Raw genomic sequence first — 24,633 nt, 5'->3', positions numbered from 1 at the left:
ATTCAGACCTCCAAATTAATAACTCTTTATTGCAGAGCCAGCAATGCTCAGGAAATACATGTGTCTAAATTGATTCCATTAGGAGCTCACATTACTTTTGTCATGACTGTGGCTAAGTTATGAAGATTAAAAAAAAAAAAAAGAAAAAAAAAAAGCAGCTAATTGAACACAGCTCAAATATATACCTTTATGGGATACCTACTTGGTTTTATATAAGGAGCTTGAATACCTTTGGCATCTAGGTAAGTGTATCCTAGAGAATTGATAAACTGATATCCTTGGTACAGAAATTGAGGCCTAGGTACTGTGCATCCAGAGACAACCTAGCATCAGACAAACTGTTACGTGTGCACTAGGCAGTGCAGTACAATTATTTGCAGACCTGTTACTTTGGGCACCAGAATCCCAGTAGACTAAAGATGTAATAGTACCTCTTGAGTTCACTGGACCTGTCACAAAGCTGCAAATTGTATGACAGCACAGATTGGACACAAAACTGAACACAGTACTCCAGGCACAGCCTCACCAGAGCTGAGTACAGGAAGTTGCAAATTTGTATCAGTTAGTCAGGGCTGTGCCTGGTCCATTAACATAACACAAATAGGTAAGAATTTGGATATGTATCTTTCAACAAGCTATGAATCGTCACCAAGGATTTGAGAAAGCATTTAAATCTTATGTCCCTAACTACACTGATTTTGACTATTCTATCAGAGACTTCTGCTACTTGTCAGCACTAATCTGTTAATGTGCATGCAGTGATAATGAAAAGAATGATGCAATTTATAAAGAAAATCTGTAAATCATGGAAGATAGCATTGCCATGGTAATCTATACACACCAATTTAAAGCATAAAATAGAAAACGCAAAATAAAACCTGTTAATCAAGTAATTCAGATTCATAGAAAATGAAGCATGGATTTTTCCTTTTGGACTTTAAGTGTTTTCAGTTATTTTGTCCACTACTCCGTGAACCTTTTCCCACCAAGTCTTCAAATCTTGGGGATTTTTATTCTGTCAGACTGTAGCTTTCCCATGACTGCATTATCTAACTGTTAATAATTTAAATAGCATGCTAGACTAATCTCTAGGGCAATGACCTTAATAACAAAATCATTGTAATTAAAATCAGAAAAAAACAAAACAAAACATACTTAGAGAAAAAAAATGAAAAACTGCTATACAGGACTGAACTGATTATCCCTTTGGAAACTTCTTTTCTCTGAGCAAGGTTAATCTCATTCTGAAAATCTTAACCTTAACATTAAAAAAAAAAAAAAGCAACAAAGCAACATTGCTATAGGCATGTCATCTCCGTAAGGAGATGCAATGAATTGCTAAATAGTTAAATAGTTACTTCTCAGTCCCTTGGAAATCTTCACACTTCATCAGGTTATAGCTATTTGCCCGTTGAAGTGAAATCAACAATATGATCCTGCAACCATGACACTCAAAGAGAAAGTTGAATAGTTTCAAATCAAATTAAAGGAATAGAGGTATTAGAGAAACTAAAATGTTTTTATTGTTGTATCCCAAATTATCACTCAGAAGAGGGAGAGGGTGCTCCTTAAGAATCACTTTATTGTAAATGCCTATGCTTTAGCAATAGTTGACATTTATATATATATAATATATGACATTTCAATGCCATAGAAATATTTTCTTATTTTTAACTACCTTTATCAAAGCAGACATTAGACCTTGCCCATATTTTATTTCCTTTCCAGCACCTCTTAACAATGTTTTACACAGAACAAAGTCTTAGCCGGTTATTAGACTCAATATTTTCTTTTTAAGAATAATGCATTTATCCATATATCCTTATCGTCTGATTTGCTTTTAGCAATGTAAAAAATTTTTCAATTTAAAGAAAAAGACATTCCCCTTTGACACTTTTTTTTTTTTTTTGACTTCTTGACTTTTTGATTGAAATGTATGGAAAAGCATACTTAAAACTACTGAACGGGCAGTGGGGTGTTTTGGTTTGTACATATATTTTTTGAATACTTTGGTGTGATGAACTGTAAAAGACTTTGCTTTGCATGGATAACTTGCATATGCAAAAACAGGCAAACACCTATGCACTGTTACCTCTTTGAGTAGTGCTCAGCTTGTGTAACACTTATAAACTTAGATTCTATGATACAAAAACAGACTACAAAGTATTATACAAGGGCCTCCTGGTAATAGCTGGATGCTAAAATATATAGTATATATATATAATATATATATAATATATGGATGCTAATATATATATAATATGGATGCTAATATATATATAATAGCTGGATGCTAAAATATATAATATATATATTTGTTTCTGTCTCTTCAAATAACATCCACACAGTACAACTGCCAGGAAAAAGGTCTAGGGCAATGGATTGCTGGCAAAGGCCAACAGCTAATACCTTGGAAGAAAAAGAATTACGCTAATCCCAATCCTACCCAGCATATCAGAGCTCTTAAATGTAATTTCTGTCTTAACTACACCAGTATCTCAATTTAATGTGGAAACTTCCTTTTTAAAATATAGGATAATGGAAAGAGGAATAAGAGAGGAATGCTCAGTATGGCTTTGAAAAGCAGTGGAGAGTTGATAAATTGCAGAAAAAGGAGGAAAATTGAGGAAAATTGAGGAAAATGACCATAACATTGTGTCTCCCATAAGCATTATTGAAGTAACGAATACATTGGCATCTGGTAATTGCCTTCATTTAGGCTCCAGGATGATTTTATTTTTATTTATTTATTTATTTAGTTAGTTAGTTAGTTATTGTAACTGTTAGATAGGGATGAAAGATCAACTCTTAGTTCCTTGTACTGGAACAAATTCCTTTTGTGACCATGAGTTAATGACAGATTGGTCATATGGTCATATGACTTTTGTAGAGGAAGAATTATGCTCACAGTTTTTAGATCAAGTTTTTAATTTCTGCAAAGTTCATTTCCTACTTTTAAGATCTTTGGCATTTCACTTTTCTCACATTTTATAGTCTTTTCTCTTTACAATGCATCTACAGTAGGAATTGATTCCTACTACAATGCAGAAGGACAAAGTAATGCAAATAGAGAGCAATAATTGTTCAGACTCTCTATTGTAAGGTAAAGTAAAGTTTAGAGTAAGGTAAACAAAAGATCTAACTTCCTAATAATTCTGTCCTTAAATCCTTGCATAAAGTCTGAAAGGGGCTTAATCCTATCACTTGTGTTCACTAAACAAGAAAGTTAAGAAAAGTCCCTAATCTTTCCCTCTGAGTTTGCATGTACAGCACTAAAACAGAATTAAAACAGTGTTTATTACAATAAATTGATTATACCCAGGAAAGCTGGCAGAAAAATGGGGGAAAAAAAAATCTGTTATAAGAATTCAGTGTCATCTTTTTGATCTCCTGTTCTGAGCCATTTCAAAATCAACTTGTGGATTTTCACTTTTTGCTGTTCTCTTCACACTAATCTCCCCATATTTTCAAGAGAAAGTAATGAAACTATAATTTCCCTGTGCTCCTATTTTTCTACCCTGCACAAAAACTTCTCTAATGCTAAAAAGAAGAAAAAATTGAAGTCTAATCATGATAATAGACTAAATAGTATTGCATCTTTTAAAGGAAAAAAAAAAAAAAAGCTCTCAGTATTAGAGCTCTCATTTGCTCCATGATAAAGAAAACAATTAGATTGGTTTCCATTGTTTTCCTGATAATATAAGGTAAATAATTTAGCAGTTATTCAAGGCTAGGAGAGTTATTCAAATAATTCAACAAATTCTATTTAGACTGCTATAGACTTACTAGAACATTGTACTTTACTGATTAGAAGACATATGTCTGATGAACTGATTATCTGTCTGGTTATCTAATATAGGATGGATTGACATTCCACTTCATTTCTAGAGTATCAGCTTTACTTAAATTTTATTTCTGGTGTTTCAGAATAAATCCAAGATAACATTTTTTTTTTCATTATGTTTGGTTTATGAGGAAAAAATTAACAAGGAACATTTTCTATTGCTGTGCTGCTTAAGGCTGTCTCTGCTCAGAGAATAAACATGCAAGATCTGCCAAATCTGTTTGTTTTTTGTTTGTTTGTTTGTTTATTTTTCCTTTCAGGGTGGTGTGAGTGTGTCTGCAAGGAAATAATAATAATAACAATAATAAAATGTACCTATTAAAAACAAATTTACCAAGATGAAAAGTGCAATTAATCCACTTTCCAATTTACTGCACAAGCAATTACTTAGAAATAACCACCTAAATTTTCTTACCAATACTGCTCTGTGGAATAAGTCTAGAAGCCAATGAACTTACCCCACAGATCTGCCTGATATATAATTTTGGAATTCAAAAAAAACAGTTGAATACAAAAAGAAAAAAAAAATCTCCATCAAAACATGAGCTTGAACAGGATTAGGTAATGAAAACCAAAAATATAAATAAATATGTGTTTTTAATGTGATTTTTTTTTTGCCACTGATAGTTTATTCTCTGTCTTTTCTGATATGGTTTGGCTCTTGAGCAAAATGCGTTTTTTACAGAAAAAAAATAAAATACAGACAACCTGATATCAATGACACGACATTTATCCTGTAAAACTGACAATAAAGGAGCATGATCTAACATAAATTGATGCATATTTCATGAGAGGAAAATAATCTGAAAACCTCTCAAAAACATTGATTTTACCACATTATTTTGTTTTACTTGAATTTAATCTTAGAGTACTCACAAATGTACCATTCCTAGAAATATGAGAACATGGCTTCACTTCTCTTACAATAAGTAAGAGAGAATACATATTTGAAGAGTGTTTAATAACCACAATTATTTCCTTATTTATTTCCAAATCACATCTCCTCAAGACTGACTATGGACCTGTGTCTATATAATCACTGAAGCATACTGCAAGAAGTCCTAAGTTACCTCCAAGTAGGCTCAGTATATTCCCATAACACAAAAGAGCACGACACTACTTCAAGCCCCAAACTGAGAAAAAACAGCCTAGCCTGGCGCAGAGCCTTTGCTAGTAAGTCTGTCTCTCAAGATTAATTTACTCAGCACAGTGGAGACACGGTATTTTTGTAATGCTGTGTAAACACTAGATTTTCTATTTTCAGCACAGAGAAAGTAACTGTGATACCAGAAGGACCAAAGACAACTGTTCATACACCAACAGCTGGTATGATCTGTTAGCAGACAGGGTTTACATGAAAGAATGCCTTACTTTACTTTGCCAGTAAAATAAAAGCCCAAACATCCTGATGCCTGAATAAGACTGCATAAAGTTGTGAAGCATCACGAGTGCAGAAAATGAATGGAACACTGAAAACCACCGGTAGAGTAGGATATCTCAGAAATGATTTGTTTAAGAGAAGTACATTAAGAACTAATGGGAATCCTGACTTTTCACTGGGATCTTGAGTAGTCAGAAATACTGAGGGAAAGCACACTGGGTGTTAGATAATTGCCAGTGAAGTGGACCTGTGGGGTAAAAAAGAAAAAAAAGACAACTAGATCCCTCAAATGTGTAAATCAATACTAATACAGTACAGACAGATAGGTGATAGTACTACCTTTAAAAGGCATAAGTGAGACCTCGTCTGAAATTCTTGGACACTCATGGTCAGAATAAAATAATCTGAACTGGAAGAGTGGAGTGAAGAGCCATTTAGACAATCCAAGTGCAGAGCCCTGACTGACACAACAGCACAAAAGCAAAATGAAGGCCATTTGGGATATGAATCTTCACTACAGATGAAAGAAATACTGAAAGGCCCTAGACTGTTACCAGTTTTTATGTCCACTATAACTCTGTACTGGGCCTGGCTGGGATGGACTTAATTTTCTTTACTGCAGTTTGTATGGTGCTGTTTTTTGGATTTGTTGCTAAAACGGTGTTGTTAAAACAGTACCCAGTGTTTGAGGACTGCTGAGCAGTGCCTGTACAACATCAAGATCTTACCTTCTTCTCTCCAGTGATTAGGTTGGGGGTGTACAAGTAACAGAGGTAATGCAACCTGGCAGCTGATCCAAAGTGATCAAAGATACTTTCCATGCTGTACAATGGTGTGCTCAGCAATAAAAATGGAAAGAAGGAGGTTTTGTGGAATGTCACCATTTCCCAGAGACTGATTGGGTATTGGTCTACTTGTGGGAGGTAGTGCATCACTCTTTCTGTTGGTGGTGGATTTTGTGTGTTTGTGTGTGTGTGTGCATGTATGTGTTTCTTTCTAGTTCCTCTCCTTCACTTACTAAACCATTGTTATCTTCACCCACTAGTTTTCTTGCTTTTGCTCTTCTTTTGCTCCACTGTCCCAGTGGGGAAAGAAGGGACAGTGGGCAAGTGGGTGTGTGGTGCATGACTGCCTACAGAACAACAACAACCTCCCTGCTTCATCCTTCCAACCTGCCACAACCTGCAAATCATACCTTGGCACATACCACTCTGTCTCTTTTTGCTCTGATTTTTGAGGAAGAAAGAAAGCACATGGTCAGAAGAGTGCTACAATATATTTGAGCCATGGCTATGGATGACTAAATATACAGAACTGACATGTACTTATCTACAGAGTAAAATAATCCTCTGAAAACCTGAAGAATGAATGTGTACACAGACTTTTCCTATGTTTTGTTTCAATTCCTCAACTAGTTTAGTAAAAGGCATTCCTTCTATCTGGAAGTTTTGTACATCTCTTGGTAATACATAAACAAGGGGAAAAGACAATGAAGACAAAGGGACGTAGGAGTGGCACAGGCACAACAAGATACACAATCTCAGTTAATGTATTTAGGTCAGAAACCCAAAGTGAGAGGTTCCAGAAGAATCTCCTCATGGAATATGGGATGAAGACTGGGAGGAGAATTTTAAGATGGAGTTTGATAAACTTGTGAACTGGCGTATAACTGCTTTTTACAAGAGCAGCAGTCTGCATTTTATAGCCCAGAGGTGGAAGAAATCTCCTATGTAACACCTATATAACAGCACCCTTTCCAGGGTTAAACTCATTGTTAAACTTATATGCCACAGAAAGACCTCTCAGCTCACACACTTCTGTGTTGTGAGGAAAAGTCAATGGATGTAAACTTCCATTAATGTCTTCCACTACAAAAGATGGCAGAAAAAACAACCTGCCCTCATCTTTTTATAGGTAACAGCCAACATACAGATAAAACTCTCTGTAAAAGCACTTTGAACCAGTTACAGAGAAAGTAATTTTACTTTTGCCAAACAAAGGAAATATGAAAACGTTACATTATCATCACTATGAAAAGATAACATCCTTTTATGAATTCACAGTATTATGTTCTTTTTACTGGATTGCAGGAAACGAGTTTCACGCCTCAGTCATATCTGTTTCAAAGAGGAGAATGCAATTTCTATTATGTTCTATTTTATTGACTGCAGTGGGCCACATGTTACTTGCTGGAAGACTGTAGTTCAATTCATCTTCCTCCTAATAGCCTAGAAGAGGGAGAAATTAACCCAAGGAACCTTTCCCCTTCCAAATGTAGCATAAATTGAAGCAAGAAATTATTTCTGCCCTTAGATAACAGTACAAGACCAGCAAGAATTCTAGGCCCAAATAATACACAAGTAGATGCAGCAATCTTGTTGTCTGGAAAAAAATATATAATATAATATAATATAATATAATATAATATAATATAATATAATATAATACACATAAGATATATATGTATATTATATATATAATATGATGTAAGATATATAATATATATGTTATATATTATATAACATATATTTTATTTATATATATATATATATTTCTAAGAGTCGTGCCTTATAGCATCAACCTAGATAAAACTCCTGTTATACCAGCACTTTGCATATACTTCCTCTAAGGGCTGGTAGTTCTTGTGTTGTTATAATATAGCATGCATTTTAATTTGGATTTAGCTCTGTTTTTACATGACTGTGATTACACAGTAAATCTGCTGTTCAGACTGCACTAGGTTACTAATGCATTTCAATAAATTGTCAATGATTTGTTAATACTGACTGTAAGAATTTGTAGTCCTATTATAAAAAGCAATAAAAAACAATGTATTTTAATATAGCAGATAACCCATATAAACTTCTCTGCATTGCATCACATGAGAGAGCCAAAGGCTAAGCCTTTATATGCCAGAAAAATAACGGAATTGGTGCAAAAGACCTTTTTGAGTATTACTACTTTTGGAGTGCTTTCTATTGCTCATGGAATCAGATTCTACTATTATTCAGAATAACTACTTATTGAAAGGCTGTTTTACATACATAATATATTGAACTAGCATCCATTTTGAACTACTATATGAGGCCAAATTCAAGCACAAGAATTATGGAAAGACCTTTGCGCATTTTCTCAGATGACACAGAAGAGTATAATGCAGGAAAAAAACAGTGAAAGCACAGATGTGAAGAACAGTATGCCACACATCTTGCTGCACTGGTGCTGTCTTCATATCTTTCTGAGAGTCATCAGTCTGCTGTAGGGGATTATAGAAAGATTTCTGCATGCTAATTACTCTTCAATTCTTAAATATGTTTCTGATATAAATAAAATGTTTGTACATTGCTTATTACTAAATATAGGCCTGGGATTTTAGAGGTAAGACTTCTGACTGTGGAATTACAGAAATCAATAGCAGAATTTCTGTGGATTTATAGAAATGTACATGTACAGCAAACAGAGATTTAAGTTTAATTTCCAGATCTGCCATGGGCTTGCTCATATGATTCTCAGCAAATTATGTACTTTCACTGGCTCCCTGATAAAGTGCAGTATATGAGAATTAACATGGTTATGTCAATGTCTCTCTTATATTTGCATGAAAAGTACTAAGCATTACTCATGTTAAATAACATATTGGTTTCTAGAATTTCAAGGCAGGCAACAGGCCAAAGCATTCTCTTTCAAAATAAGCATCTATCAGAATGCATTTCTCCCCCCCCCCCGCCCTGTCACTCTGTGATTTGTTCTAGGAACAACAAAAATATTTCAATACACCAGTATGTAACATTATATTTACTGTAATTTTTTGAAAAAAAAGTCATAAATATATGACAAGGATTTGCCGCGTGCCATGTTTTAATAATACAGTTTCCTGTGTGTGAATGCTTCCTCCTTTAATCTACTGAAGAATGGACCAAAAATAAAACTATAATTAATTTTTTTGATGATCAAAAATGGTGAGACACTTTTTTTTTTTTTAACCACCCTTCAAATCATATTATGGTTCAATTATCCCTTATACTGCCCCTATACAGTGGCTGTAATTATGAATGTGAATATGATGTAAAGACTGGCTGGAAGAACAGAAAACAGAGCTTTTAACTTAGAAAACACAATCAATAAATTAAAATTATCAAGACACTGAAAAATATTAGGAATATTTTGACTTTAGATTTGTCAACCAACACAGATATAATGCTATTTTTAAGGAGTTACCATATAACTTATGTAAACTTTTCAAAAATTAATAAAGCATGATGAAAATAAATATCTGGTTTGTTATGTTTTCCAAACTACAATGGTGACAAGCTAAAACAGACCTCCTGTAACCTCTGAGAGATTCTTTAGCACAAATTAGTATTATGGTATAAAGCAGCCACTACCCTTGTTGCACTGCATACCCTGAGTAACTTGGAGTCAACTTCAGTATGTTTATTTAACTGGTATGGCTAAGAGCTAAATTTTAAAACTATCAGAGGAGAAAATTCCCAGCTACCACTCACTTTTAATACACCAAAAATACTTTTATCACTTCAGTCAGAAATTTGATCAAATTTACTGGATAACAAACACACACGTATATATGTGTGTGTAAGTATGTGTACATGTACACAAGGAAAACTTATCCTTTTCCTAGTTCTTAAGTGCATGAATTCTCTCCTCCGAATCTTCTCATGCATCTTCATCACTCAAAGCAGAAGGCAGGCAAACAGGTGTGCTTGTATGACAAATGATTAGCCCGAAATCAAACCTGTTGTATGAGCATAGAAAGTAATTTCATCTTAAGAGCTTTTAACAGATTGCACATGATGCCATAAATTAGTAAATGTTACTACTGCTTATGAGTTATTGGAATATCACAAGCAACCTTAAGGTAGATGCTGAGTCTTCGTTCACAATAGACCTTGTCTCCTAACTCTTTCCAGAAAGCACTGGGGTATGTTGAGCATATAGTGTGAAATATGAAAAGCTGACAGTAAATACAAAAATACATCAGAACTTTAATATATAATGTTATGGAAGCAGAAGAGAAAAAGTCTTGAGTTGGTTCATTTTCTTAATTTTTATCTAGGCCTTCATCTTCTACATAAATCAGATTATCAGCAAAAGAATGACAGAGGTCATTGACACCCAAACAGCTGACATTCATGTAGGTATAACCTCTTATAGTATGGAACACACTTTACAGAATATTGATAACTTACACTGTTCATTCTTTCTATAATTGATGATAACAGACTTTTCAGGACTTTTAAAAATATGACATAAAAAACTTGAATAGAACTTATAAAGTAGAGATATATTGCTATATCGATCTCGTTACAGAACAGGCGCAATAGTGATTTGCAACCAGGTTAACCAACACTGCAGACAAAAATCTGAACAACTCAATCAGTTTAGTTCAGCCTTGTGAAAGTTAAGTAATGAGCAAATACCTAGCCAAGGATGACTCTTCAGAAAGATAATAAGTATTTTAAAGACAAACAGGCTAAATACAAAACCCACTACAAAACTGTAAAGTATCTACTTTCCAATCTAGAAATTGTGGCAAGAACACCCCATTACTGACATATTTTGATAGTCTCTGTATCAATTTAAATTATTGCCAAAGTGAATCAATGCTTTTCAGAAGTTATGGATGTGATGCAAATATATTTTAATAGTGGCTATCTCTTATGGACTACCAAATTAGACAGACATATTGTTTCTTCTGATCTTAGAAACTATGCAATGAAATGTCATAGGCAACACAACCCAAACAATCAAATAACCTGACATAAATCAAAGATAATCTTACTTTTCTTTGTTACTTGAACCACTTTTTAAAATTATATATATATATTTTATTTTGCAGAAGGAAACATACTGAAAAAGGACTCAGTTGCTCAGGATCAAAATAGCTTATATCAAAAATATCAAATAAATACTATTTATCTTCTACAATGTTCATAGTTTAAACTCACTGGTATGACAGTTATAGTAAGTAAGCATTTATTCAGCTGAAATCTTTAATGTCCTGCTACGACTTTAGAATGATTCATAATAAACTGAAATGAATGAATAATTAAACAGCTATCATTATTTCCTTTACATAAAATATTAATTTTGGTTGAAGATCATTTAGAGTGTAGCTACTAGATTATGTATAGATTAAACAGAACAGAAAAAATGTGCTTTGATAGCCTAATAGACATGTAATAGCTGCAAGGAGATAATTTTGGGAAACTTAAATGATTCTTTAAAAGCCTTTTGAAGCTGATTGTGTCATTCTTGAGCCAGAGCTGAAATGTTCAGACAAGGCTTCAACCTTCCTGATATTGGCTGAAAGGACAATAGGGTTGGACACGTACACCTAGGAGATATGTGAAGTGTCCTGAAGACACTTTCTTGACATATATGACCATATGACTTGTGGACCAACTATTCCGCGAAAGGGAAGAACTGGTCAAAGATGTGAAAGACAATGACAAAAGTCAAAGGCTGTGAGGAAGCCCTGAAAGGAGTGAAAAAAACAAATAGTTGAATCTTATCAACATTCAGGATGATCCAACTGCAGAACTGAAGCTTTGCAGAAAATTACACTCTCAAAATTGGTTAGAACTTTTTGGCATTTCAGGGGTTTTCTCCTCCCAGGATTTTCTTACTTATGTTTTAAGGTTCCATTAAAAAAAAAAAAAAAAAAAAAAAGCTTGTACCTCCTATAAAAGTACACTTGGACAAAGGTTTTACAACTTCTAGAAGAGGAAAAAAAAATCATTTACCATTTATATACTTTCTCATCCTCCAAAATTTGAATTTTAAGAATGTTCATCTAAGAGTCTCTGAACTTACGTACCTGTTGCACAGAAAGCCAGGGTTTACATGTAAATCATAAACTCTTCTGCCTTCTTCAGTGTCCAACTGGAATTTCTAAATGACTTTCCCAAATACGTTTCCACCTGATACTAAAATTATTCACTGAATCCAACAGAGATGACAGAGATGGCTGTAGAAAATAATAGTAATGATAGAATATGAGAACAAGGATATGTCCTTGTAAAGTATGCAAATGTAAAGTACCTTAAGTAAAAACTTAAGGACTTTGGTATGCCCTGACTATTCTACAAAAGGGATTTTTGTCTTTTGTGGTTCTGATCAAATTCTTTCTAATCATCTTCAGAAGTCTTTTTCAGGTTACATTTTGTTCAAAGCAGTACTACCATGTGAAAAACCTGCCTTTACTAAATTGACTGCATTTGTTTTCTAACTTTACTCAAGAATGGAGTTCACAGCACAGTTAAAAATAACAAGGACTTGATTTTTGTTTCTTTCCTTCCTTTTAATTAAAATATCGAGAGAGCACCAGTTGAATCCCACAAAGTAATCTCCTGAATCTTGACTCAGAATATATTAGAACACTGGGTTCGCTTTATGCCTGAAGAGGTTTCATGATAACATTTCTATACTTAAAATTAAGAGGATGTTTTTTTGGGTGATCAAAGTCAAAGCAGTTTAATTTCACACTTTCAAAAGGATGTAATGCAGGAGCTATAACTAACTATAATATATATAATATATATTATATAATATATATATAATATAATATATATAATATAATATATAAAATATAATATATATATATATTATATATAACTATAACTATAGGAGCTATATACTAACTGCCATACTATAAATGTGATATAGGAGGTCCAGCACAAGTGAAGTTTCTCAGATCATAGAGAAAAATAACATGAGGTGCCAAGTGAAACACAGAAGAAAAAGTAGTTGTGAAAGATCCATGAAACAAAACTTACAAATATTTTCAGTAAAATTATTGAATAAAAATATAAATCCTATGTACAGCTTCAGTGTAAAACGACAATTGTTTTCAAAACTTATGAATATTTAAATAGTTTTCAGCTCAGAATTTCCATTTGCAACTTCTTAAGATGAACACGTGTCGTGGTTCTGCTCGAGTGGGCAGCCGAGCTCCACCACAGCCGCTCTCTCACTCCCCCTCCTCAAAGAGGAATGGGGAGAAAATATGTGAAAAGGGCTCAAAGGTTGAGATAAGGATGAGAAAATCATGCAGTAATTATTGTAACGGGCAAAACAGACTTGGCATAGGGAGATAGTAAGATTTATTGCTTACTACTAACAAGCTAGAGAAGTGAGAAACAAGGGAAAGAAACCAAAAGCACCTCCCCCCCCCATCCACCCTCTTCTACCTCCTCCCCCCGGCGGAATGGGGGTTATGGTTAGTCTACAGCGCTTCTTCTCTGCCGCTCCTTCTCGGTCACTCTCATACCCTGTGCTGTGGGGTCCCACCCACGGGATGCAGTCCTTGATGAACTGATCTGGCATGGGCTTCCCACAGGCAGCAGCTCTTCCAGAACTGCTCCAGATATGGGTCCGTACCACGGGGTCCATCCCTCAGGAGAAAACTTCTCCAACCTGGCTCCCCCACGGGCAGCAGCTCCTGCCAGGTCACCTGCTCCTGCGTGGGCTCCTCTCCACGGGCTACAGGTCTGGCCCGGAATCTGCCCCTGCAGGAGTCTTCCACAGGCGGCAGCCTCCATCGGTGCAGGGCCACCTGCTCCGCTGTGGTCTCCTCCACGGGATGCAGCGTGGAACCCTGCTCCACCGTGGTACTCCATGGGCTGCAGGGGGACATCCTGCTTCACCATGGTCCTCACCACAGGCTGCAGGGGACTTCTGCTCCGGCGCCTGGAGCACCTCTCCCCCTCCTTCTTCACTGACCTTGGTGCCTGCAAGGCTGTTCCTCAGTCCTCTCACTCTCCCAGCCGCTGTGTGGCGCAGCTTTTTTTTTCCCTGTCTTAAATATGCTCTCACAGAGGCGCAAAACAACATTGCTTATTGGCTCGGCTCTGGTCAGCAGTGGGGCCCTTACCTAACATGGGGCAGCTTCTAGATCCTTCTCACGGAAACCACCCCTATGGCCCCCTGCGACCAAAACCTTGCCACGTAAACCCACTACAACACGTTGGGACTGGAAATAAGTATCAATGAGAACTTTACCAACAAAATAATATCTCATTTCAACACAATAAAGACTTTAGGGTATGTATGTTGGCTCACTTAGCCATTATAATGTTTTGAGTTTTTACAGCACAAAGACTTTAGGAAGTATGGCATTTCATGTTCAACTCATCGTTATGCACAGCCATAAGCTGTATTTCCTGTTGGCCTAATGATAAAATACTTCTAAAGAATGCTGAAATTTGCAAAGATACATTAGACTTTAAAATTTCCTGTAAGAGACTTATGTTGTTGTGCTTTATTTTTTTTTTGTTGTTTGTTTGTTTCTTTTTCATTGATCTACAGAAGCTTTAGAAGTCTGCAATGTCTTGTGATTGTTCCAGCTAAAGTATAAATCAGTATTTATGTCACAGATGTTTGAGGTCCAATGCTGTTTTGGCAAAACTCCTCTAGTTTAATGTCTTGAATTTCAATTTCTGTAAGAAACTAAAAAAAAAAGAAAGAAGAAGCAGAAATGAAAAAGACCAAATATTCCCAATAACAAATTATCCCTAGGAAAATAAGAGAAGAAATAATTCTGTCAAACATCCTTCCCCTTTTTAGTGGGTCTCTCCCCAGAATCATATTGCATATCTGAAAGCATGTGACTTCTCAGAAATATTTGTAGGTTCCCCATCATTAAAGACAGTTAACGTAATATGTTTTAGCTGCTATTGCAAGGAAATGGTCTTCAGACTGAGAAATTCATATGTTGCCTCATGTTTTGATATAGAAAATGGTCATTCAAATTATTTCCAAAGAATGTTAAGTGCTATAGAGGTTAATGTAATCACTATCTACATTTTTACCAACTACATAAATGTTAATTATTTATCTACAGCTTTCATTATCTTTTGAGTATAAATTAATGCAGCTTTCAATTTATTGTTATTTTTATAAAATTGATGGTTCAAATCATGTTTAATATTTTCCTTTCCTAGAACTCAAGATTATTAAGGTTAACATTGTTCTACAGAATCTGTTTTACAACACACCTGCAAATCACATAGATGAATAAGAAGGCCTGCAGAGAAAGACAGAGTAGAAATACACATAAAACTTTAGGATTTCTTAAAGTAAAACAATAAAATAAAAAATAGTAATCATTGGCATAGCAGTTCTTTAAGTAAGTGCTCATGACAGTTAGAACTATTTTTTATTTTTTTAAACTTTGGCATGGAATATAGACCAGTCATTGGATCGTTATATATTTTTTGAAAAACAACACAGAAATCTCACAAAAGCATACATAAGTCCAGATTCTGTTGATTGTCTTAATGCTTATTTGGTATCTTGCCTATTATGAAATTCATTCTACTAATAGAAAATAAATGGGATTCTGTATTCCATAAGAAATACATCTATTCAATCATAAAGTATAAAATATAGAATAATTACAATAGAAAGAACAGTCTATATTTAAATATGCAGAAATATTCAACCTTTGTATCCCAATTTATCTTTAAAAGGGGAGAAAATGCTTTCTTTTCTTTATGGCCTCAGCTATGAAATAAATATAACTAAATGCATAGTATATTTGTCTTCAGTTAAGCCACCAACTGCTCATCAAAATGACAACACAAGTTTCTGCATAGATTTAATGTTATCAGTTTTGTGTGGTTTTGTGTGGATTACAAGAAGGTTCTTTCTTGTACAGAACTTACTTATGCACAATGCAGTGTCAATGTCAGCTAACTAATAAAAAGAGTGATTTTAGGAGTTTACTGTTACAAATACTCCCTTTGCTTTTTTTTTTTTTTTTTTTTACCCCAAATGTGGGATCACATGTATAGAAACTGTAGGACTGCTCTGCACAGCAGTTTACAATCTAGACACTGTAAACTGTTCAGCATCTACTTTCCCTTCTATATATGAAAAACATTTGGAAACAATTCAGATAAACATTTAAAATTTTTATTTTCAACAGACTTTTCCTACAAATGTTAGTATGTATTTTTCAAGTCATTATATTTTCAAGAATCTATTCCTCTTTTTCCAGTTGTACATGAAGCTCAAGGTAGCTTTTTTAATTTTGCTGCATTTAATTGAGTGATGAAACATAAATTCAGTTTTGCTCGCCCCCCAGATTTCCTTTCAGTGAGATCACTTCTGAGAAGCACGGCTGAGTCTTTGAGTACAATACAGTTGAGCCAGATTCAGCATTTAAATCTCCCTAAGCTTCCTGCAAGCTGATAGATAGAAAAAAAATACATAGAAAATACATTCAAATAAAATGTAATACAGGAAATTGCATTTTGGTGCTAAACTTACATGTATAAGAAAACTTTTATACATTTTTTTCAAAATTTATCAGTGGCTATATACCTTATTCACACTGACCCAACTGCTATTGACAAGCAGACATTTCAATCTGATTCTACATACTGTATTCACTATACTACACAAAACCAAGTTAGCTGTTTATGTCTTACAGATTTTTTTTCTCTCTCTCTGTTGTGCTATTGACATCATATTCTTTCAATTCATCACTGAATCTGAAGCTTTGTATTGCAACACTGTGCAAAGTGTTATGGGAATCAGTAACAAAAAAAAATCTATACATGTACAAATTGCATCAGAGGTAAACAGGTAAGCTATGAGGAAAGGAATTGGATTTAAAAATTTAACAATGAGCTAAGCTGTGCATATTTTAATTTTGGTTGTGCTTAGTCAGAGCTGCTGGCATGTTCAAAAATTAAAATCCTGTATTTTGGAACAGAAGACTTTTCATTACAGTGACCTAGTTTACAGAATTTCTAGCTACAAATTTCTATCAAACAGATTCTGTCGCAGAGACAAATTCGTTTATATCATGCAGAATCAAATTCAGATCATGTAAGTACCAGCAACTATTTGTGACTTCATTAAGAAATATTCAACTTTTCCTAGAATAAATATACAAGTTCATATTTTGTTCTCATCAACAATCCCTCTGTTACATTTAAAAATCTCATACAAGCCAGAAAGCATAATGTCAACATTTGTAGGCAAAATGTTGCTACTGTACTACACAACATAATGCTACTGCTAGCACACTTAGAAAAATATTCCAGCACAGCCTTTGCCTGTAAGACACAGCTGATGAAGTTTCAGGTGACTAGTGCAAGAACTCATAAACACTATCCTGAAAGCTCCATGTACAAAATAGATTAGGTACTGTATTATAGAAGTGCAGCAGTTCCACAGCTACAGTTGTGATGAGGTATTTTTTCCCAGTTGCCACAGGTATTTTATCAAATAAAGTAACTTCTTTTCTTCTTCTTCTTCTAAAGTGCTTGCTAAAAGCCAAGAATGCTTTTGAAATATGGCTGCAATAAAAAGTACCTAACTGAGAAGAACCTAAAGAACAACAAGGATCACTGACTAGGAAAGTAAATAAAAGAATAAGAGGATTCAGGTTCTAAACACTTCGGTGATTAAAATAGCTATCCTTGACTATTGCTAAAATATGACCTGCTGCATTTAATTCCAGGGATTGAGTGACCGCTTTTTTTTTTCCTGCACACATTCTACCAATGTGTATGTGCTCCCCATCCCTACCTCCAAGTATATGATCACTACTATTAGATCATGCAGTTAGCTGAACAGAACATGTTTATCTGAAGAAACTATTATATCAAATGAAAACATTCAGTTTAAAGAGCCATCACATCCTATTGCCAACATATTTCACAGCCTCAAACTTACACTGGAATAGATTAACAAATTCCACACGGTGCAGATGAAATTCTCGAGCTGCCCAGTTATGTGTTTCTCCATAGAATTTTAGCAGATGGGAATCTCAGTGGAGAATGTCTCAGTTTTAGAAGAAAGTTTCCCAAGTGCTGACTGAGCAAACAGCAACTTGATTCTTGCCAGAACTTCACACTGAAGAAAATATGTTTAAAATACTGAAAAATAAAAGTAGAAAAAGGCGTTTTCAATTTGGATGAAAAATTTTAGAAAGTTGATTTTACTCAATATTTTGATATAAATTTGGCATAAAAAACTGTCTACATAATTTCATAAGAATTGAAAGTACAGACCTCATATAATCAGATAGCTCTTTCAGCAAAACATCTCTGTTGCACTAGGATTGCACTGGTAAGATGATGAAAACAAATGTCTATAGTAGATCTTGAGAAAAATTTGGGAGAGTGGAAGTATTTAAAACCTCAAGGTCTCCATGTTGCAGCTCAAATGAAGCATCTATTCCCAGAGTCACCATCCATGCAGTCCTTATGTAAAAAAGACCAATTATTAAGACAGGAAAAAGAGACAGCATTGAGTATTTATTTCCAAGTTTATTTTCAGATAGCTCTAATTGTTTTGAGTATTTTGAAGACAGGAATGTGTTAATTAATGTATACTATAAATTTGGTAATCCAAAGACCTTGGGTAGGAAAGGAAATGTAAAACACTCGCTCACAGCTAGAAAATTCCACTTTCCAAAGCCTAAATAAGACTGATTAGGAAGAGCAGCTTTGGTTTGTGAAGAAGGAATAATAACAAAATACTTTCTCTTTAAATCTTCATTAGTGGTACAAACAATTTCTGCTAAGTTTACTCACCTAGGTGTGTAGACTGTGGGAGAATCCTAATACTGAATATTAAAAATCTTCAATAAGCATAGATATTACCCATCATATTACTTAGAGGAGAGTATGCTACCTTAAACGATATATGTGAGATGGATGATACCACAGGGAACAGAAGAGGAGAAAAAAAAAAAAGGAATAAAAAACTTTTGATAGCAAAAAAAATTTTTGCATGCATTGAGTTCAGGTGGAGCTCACCTAGTGTTTTGGGAAGTACTCCAGTTCCATATCAGTGAATTATAGTAAAAATTTCTGTATAAGTATTATATCAATGATCCACACTCAGTGGATCAGTAATAAACAAAAATTTAACAAATACAGTTGTTAATTATACCTTTTCCTCTGAGAAATTATTGTTTTTATTAACACTATCATTTCTAATAATCACTTCTGCCATAGCCCACTACTCTTCTGTCCATATCTAGACACTAGCTAATAAATCTGCAAGCTAGGAGTGCTTGGCTTGTTTATCTCCATCCTCCACTATATCCAACAAAAGACTGGATAAAACATCCTAAAATATGAGGGTCACTAGAATCACTGAAAAACAGTTAAATTTTGTTTTTCCAGTGACATACTACACTATGTAGAGTTTCTAGTACCACTTAAGGATACTTTTAGGAATTAGTACAAAGACTTGCACAGGCACACAATAAGCATGACAAAGTGGAATATGAAAAGTAATGACAGAACAAACAACTCAGTTTTAATTCATGGAAACAAAATTATAGTAATATTTTCTTTTATTATTTATAATGTTTCTTAGCACCCCAGAAACCAGAATATTGAATAATATTCAGTAGAAGCATCAACAGTCAGCAATAAAACCTATGCCTCCTGAATCCTGACCTAACACATTATCAGTAGGACCACACTGCTTCTCATTATGTGTCAAAATGGTACATAGCAGTTTAACATTCAAAAAAATAAAAGAAACAGCTACTTTTCTAATGCAGTATCAATTAGACAGTGACATGGTGACATTATCCATACATTCTGGAAAAAAAAAAAAAAAAAAGAAATCAACAAAAGTAACTCAGTGGCAGACAGGTTCTCAAGCATTGCATTATCTTATCAACTTCAGACCAAGCTGCATCTCTAACAGTGTCGTTGCACAGTGTATGTTCCATTTCTATGCAGAACTACAAACCCAGCCCTTCCCTCAAAGTCTAAAACATATTAAACTATACAAACCAAGAAACAGGGACATTAAAAAAAAAAAAAAAAAAAAAAAAAAAAAAAAAAAAAGACTAGATGATCAGAAATTACACTGAGCAACCCTGATTAGACAGTGACTATGTTCTCACACTAATAGGTCCTCATCCTCTAAAACAATGAAACTTGAGATAATTTCATATGGTCAGTTAGACCTAATGCTGATATTTATCAGTTGTATCTTAGACATTTGCATCATTTGCTTGTCACTTCCTCATATATTTTGTGAACTCCACATGCATTCAATGATGTATATTAGAAGTCTACTAATTAGTATTTAACCTGTTTACCTTTAAGACTGTAAAGTACTAACTAGTTCTGAAACTAATGGTAATAGGATTGATTTGTTTTATGTCACCCTTTTGATCAACAAGTCAAAGACAGGCTTACTATGCATGCAATTCTAAATAGTATATTTAAATATCTTTTCTGTAAAGTATTTGTCATGTCATGTCTTTGCCATTGAATGTGGCTTTATTTGGCTTTATAATGTCTAATTTTTATCCCTCTTTTTCTGATTTTGCCTCTGGTATGCCAAGAGATCTAATTTTTTACACAATATATTCCATTTCCACATAATACTGATTTAAAACAGTTTACCTGTGTTTCTAGATGTTTTTCAGCCTTGGTCACATAAAGGGGGTTATTCAACTCTATGTCACTCAGGTGCAAAAGGTTACTGTGCAAGGCAAAAAATGTATACTGAATCTTTTATTCAGATGCTAAAGAATATGCATACTCCTTTGAAATGTGTGGCCACGCTCTTCCCTCTAATCTTTGTAGATTAGGACTGAGGAACTAAAAGGAAGCTCTGCAAAGAGCAAAAGGGCTGCGCTTGCTCTTGGTTTAAGATGGAAGCTGGAGTGTTTAATTCTTCTTTCCATCTATTTCTTTAATAAAAAATAAAGTTCTTTAAATAATTTCCACTTCTCCTCTATACAGAACAGATTTTTATGTTCAGCTAAGCTCTCATAGAAGTCCTTCTATTGAAAAGAAGATATTATAACCTTTCCTATGAGAATTGTATAGGGCTTATATTTTAATGGCAATCATTTAAAAATAAAAATAACTAACAGTTGTATATCTGCATAATTAGAATTTTAACTGTAGTAACCTTTCCTCACCTTTCCTTATATTGAGCTCACAGACTGAAGGTCTGAGTATTGGCTAAATTACAGTTTTCTTGTTAAATCACTTGACTCTCTCTTGATCCACAGGTCCATTACAGAGTTAGCTTTTAAGAAATCTTCCTAACTTACTCCAGGTAAAAGCCTTCAGGTGTAACTCAGATTTTTTTATTTTTATTATTTTTTTTAAGTGTTTTCAGCTGATTTTTGCTTGAAGAAAATAGGAATTGTTCAGACAGAAAGAGGCAAGGACAGCTCACTACCCCCTGTTATTCTAGAAGCAGAGCTAAATACAAAAGTTATCTGCTCTTGACCTTCTGAAATGATAATGAGGTGCTTGTCTCCATTCATTGTGTGAAATGCTATATTTTCAATCATTCCTTTGAAAACTTCTCCCTGAAACCTGACTCCATTTCTCCCCGTAGTAATTTCATGGTAATAGGCTTTCCTCTTTGTACTTTTTTGTTAGCATAAAATCATATGATAAGCATGAAGTGGTCAGATGCAGTGATGACGAAGGTAGTTTTAATACATAAGTAACGGGGATGGATTGTACAGCCTGTATTTGGGATAATGCATATGTGCGAGTACAAGCCATTCATATTTTCATGAATCCTCATGTAGACGAGACCTTTCAGCCACTGCTGTTATACATACCACAGTGTACTGGGTCTGGCTGGAATGTTAACTTTCCCGGCAGCAGCCCATACAGTGCCGTACTCTGTACTTGTAGCTGGAACAGCAGTGTTATCACACCAGTGTTGTGTCTACTGCTGAGCAGCAGTGGCACAGCATTGGGCCTTTCTCTAACCCTCCTAGGGGGTGGGCAAAAAGTGAGGAGAGAAACATCACTAGGGCAGCTGACCTAAACCAATCAAAGGGATGTTCCATACCATGTGGTGTCACACTCAGCAATAAAAGGTGGAAACAGGAAGAAGAGGGGAGGGGTGGGCTCTCGTTGAGAAGACGTCGGTCCTCCTCTCGAACACCGGCTGCGTGCGTTGAGGCCTTGCTTCAAGGACGTGGTCAATCATCGCTCATTTGTGGGAAGTAGAGAGTAATTTCTTTCCTCTGCACTTCCGTATAGCTTTCATTTATTTTGTTTGTTTGTTTTCCTCCCTTTTTCCCCTTTCCCTTTTATTTCCCCTTAGTTAAATTGTTTAGTTCATGGTAGTCTTTATTTAATTATTATAATTATTTCCCTTTAATTAAATTATCCTTATCTCAACCCGTGAGTTGTTCTTTGCTTTACTTCTCCCCCTCCTCATCTAAAGGAGGGGGAGTGAGAGAGCGGTTGTGGGGTTTAGCTGCCCAGCACGGTAAAACCACCACACACAGCAATAAAATCCCTTAGTCTAGGCCTGCTGTACTACACAAACCACAAAATACAGTTAAGAAGCTTAGGCAGAGACCTTAAAAAGCAAAGGAAAAACAGTAATTTGAAATTCTGTATAATTTTTCGCTCTAACTTCAGACTACAAAGGAAATCTAGAAAACCACCATACCAAAAGAATCTCAAGAAAGGATTGTGCCTCAGAAAGACAAAGGACTGGACTACTGAATCACTGAATTTTGCTTAGACTGTTGGACAAGCAAAGAAATAAAACAGTTTTATTAGCTAAGTCAACTGTTCTCAATTAAATTTTCTTGCATGCAAAATACATGAGTGCTGATATCTAAGGTGACTCATTTAAAAAGTATTTTACCTTCTCAAAACAATGGAGAATACTTTTGGAAAAGCAGCAAAATTTTAGTAAGACATTTTACTCTGCATAATTTAAATCGATGTATTGAAGTGGCAGCTGTCACTAAATAAGATATTTAAATCAAATGCAATGTGCTGAATGAGGACTCATAAGCTATAATTAAAAGTTATACATTTTTTACACTTGTAAGATGCTGTAAGACTATTATTCAATTCTGTAAAATACACTGAGCACCACCTCTGATATGCTGAACTTTCAGAATCCAGACTAGGGGAGGCAAGCACCCAACAGCCCCTTCAGCTTGTAACAGGAACCAATTACAAGAGTAACACCGGTGTTTTGGGTATTCCTGAGCAATGCTTATACAGCACCAAGGCTGTCTTTCATCCCCACACAATCAAATCAAGTAGGCTGGGGATGCACAAGAAGCTAGGAGGGGACATCACCTGGATGGCTGATCCAAACTGACAAAAGGCATCTTCCGTGCCATATGATGTCCTCTGCCCTGTGCCAGACACAGAAGTTCCCAGACTGCTCCAGTAGTCCCAGCAGGGCATAGTTGAACCCAGCAGCTATAGGGAAGGCACAGAGAGGCCACACGCTGGCTCAGGGCACAGTGTGAGGAGGAAGGAGTCGCAGAGAGGGTCTCTGAGGGACTGACCCCAGCCCCCTGTGCAGCTCAGCAGCATTGGGTGGAGGGGTGGGAAATGAAGGGGTGAGGTTGGGCTTGGGAAGAAGGCAGGGTGGCAGGGAAGCTGTTTTACTTTTGACTTTGTTTCTTGCTATCTGAAACTATTTAATTGTCAGTAAGTGAAATTAATTTTCCTCAGGTTGAGCCTGTTTAGCTCATGATGGTAAATGGTATATGATCTCCCTGTTTTTTATCTTGACCCATGAGCTTCTCCATCCTGTTTTCTTCCCCATCTTGTTGAAGAGGGGCAGCAAGTGAGAAGCTGCGTGGGCCTCAGGCAACCTGCCATGGATCTGGCAGCTGGCTGAGATCAACCCAACAAACACAGATGCCTGTAGATTATGAAATTTGAGAATAAAATAGTCCTGAATATTGTTAAATGCTTAACTGCTATATAACAAGAGAGTGTAATGGGTGACCAGCACTCCACAGAGAATAAAACAGGAAAATTTAAAACCATGCTGCTGCTCCATGTGTCAAAAAATAGCAGAGGTCCTGTACAGAAAATGAAAAATAAAATAATATAATTAAAGATCCACATTCTTTTTCTTTATGGATGCTATTCAGATGCTTTCCTTTCGTTCTTCTTTGTGTAACTTCATTGACTCATGTCCTACTGCAGTAGTGTAACTTACAATCTGATCTATAGTATGCCCTTTGCATAGTATATTTGTTGATATTCTCCCTATATCTATTCCATAAAGTATGTTATTTAGTTGCATGTATCACTCCAATCAAGTGACTCATACTCTCTCTGGATATCAGGAGCACATTTTTCATAGGTGGAATGGTATAAAGATATCTATTTTGTATAGAGATGTTTTTCTTCAGTACGGTAATCAAGACAGACAGACAGTTACCTTCATTTAGGCTATGTTCAAGTATCATTTCAAGTACGTCATCTCACTTCATTGCACTTGCAGAATACAACATTGCTACAATAAACTACTCCAAAATCTCAACAGGATAACATTTAGAAGGTGATAATTCACTTCAACCAGAGTAAATCTATAACTTTAATCATATAAGACTCAGCTAAATGCTTTTGATATTTCTCCTAGTGCAAAATAG

General features: G+C 35.1%; 1 long non-coding RNA gene across 2 annotated transcripts in view; it reads right to left on the bottom strand.

Moving 5' to 3' along the window:
* Nucleotides 1-18,130, bottom strand: part of LOC116486759 — a 50,061-nt gene extending 31,931 nt beyond the window's left edge. For both annotated transcript variants that reach the window (XR_004252987.1, XR_004252988.1), the window contains exon 1: nt 17,934-18,130. This is a non-coding gene — a long non-coding RNA (uncharacterized LOC116486759). The remainder of the gene's footprint in view (nt 1-17,933) is intronic.
* Between the last annotated feature and the right edge of the window lie 6,503 nt (nt 18,131-24,633).

Source organism: Aythya fuligula, chromosome 2, assembly GCF_009819795.1.
Source record: "Aythya fuligula isolate bAytFul2 chromosome 2, bAytFul2.pri, whole genome shotgun sequence".
Lineage (NCBI taxonomy): Eukaryota > Metazoa > Chordata > Aves > Anseriformes > Anatidae > Aythya > Aythya fuligula.
This window is presented reverse-complemented; position numbering and strand designations above follow the sequence as displayed.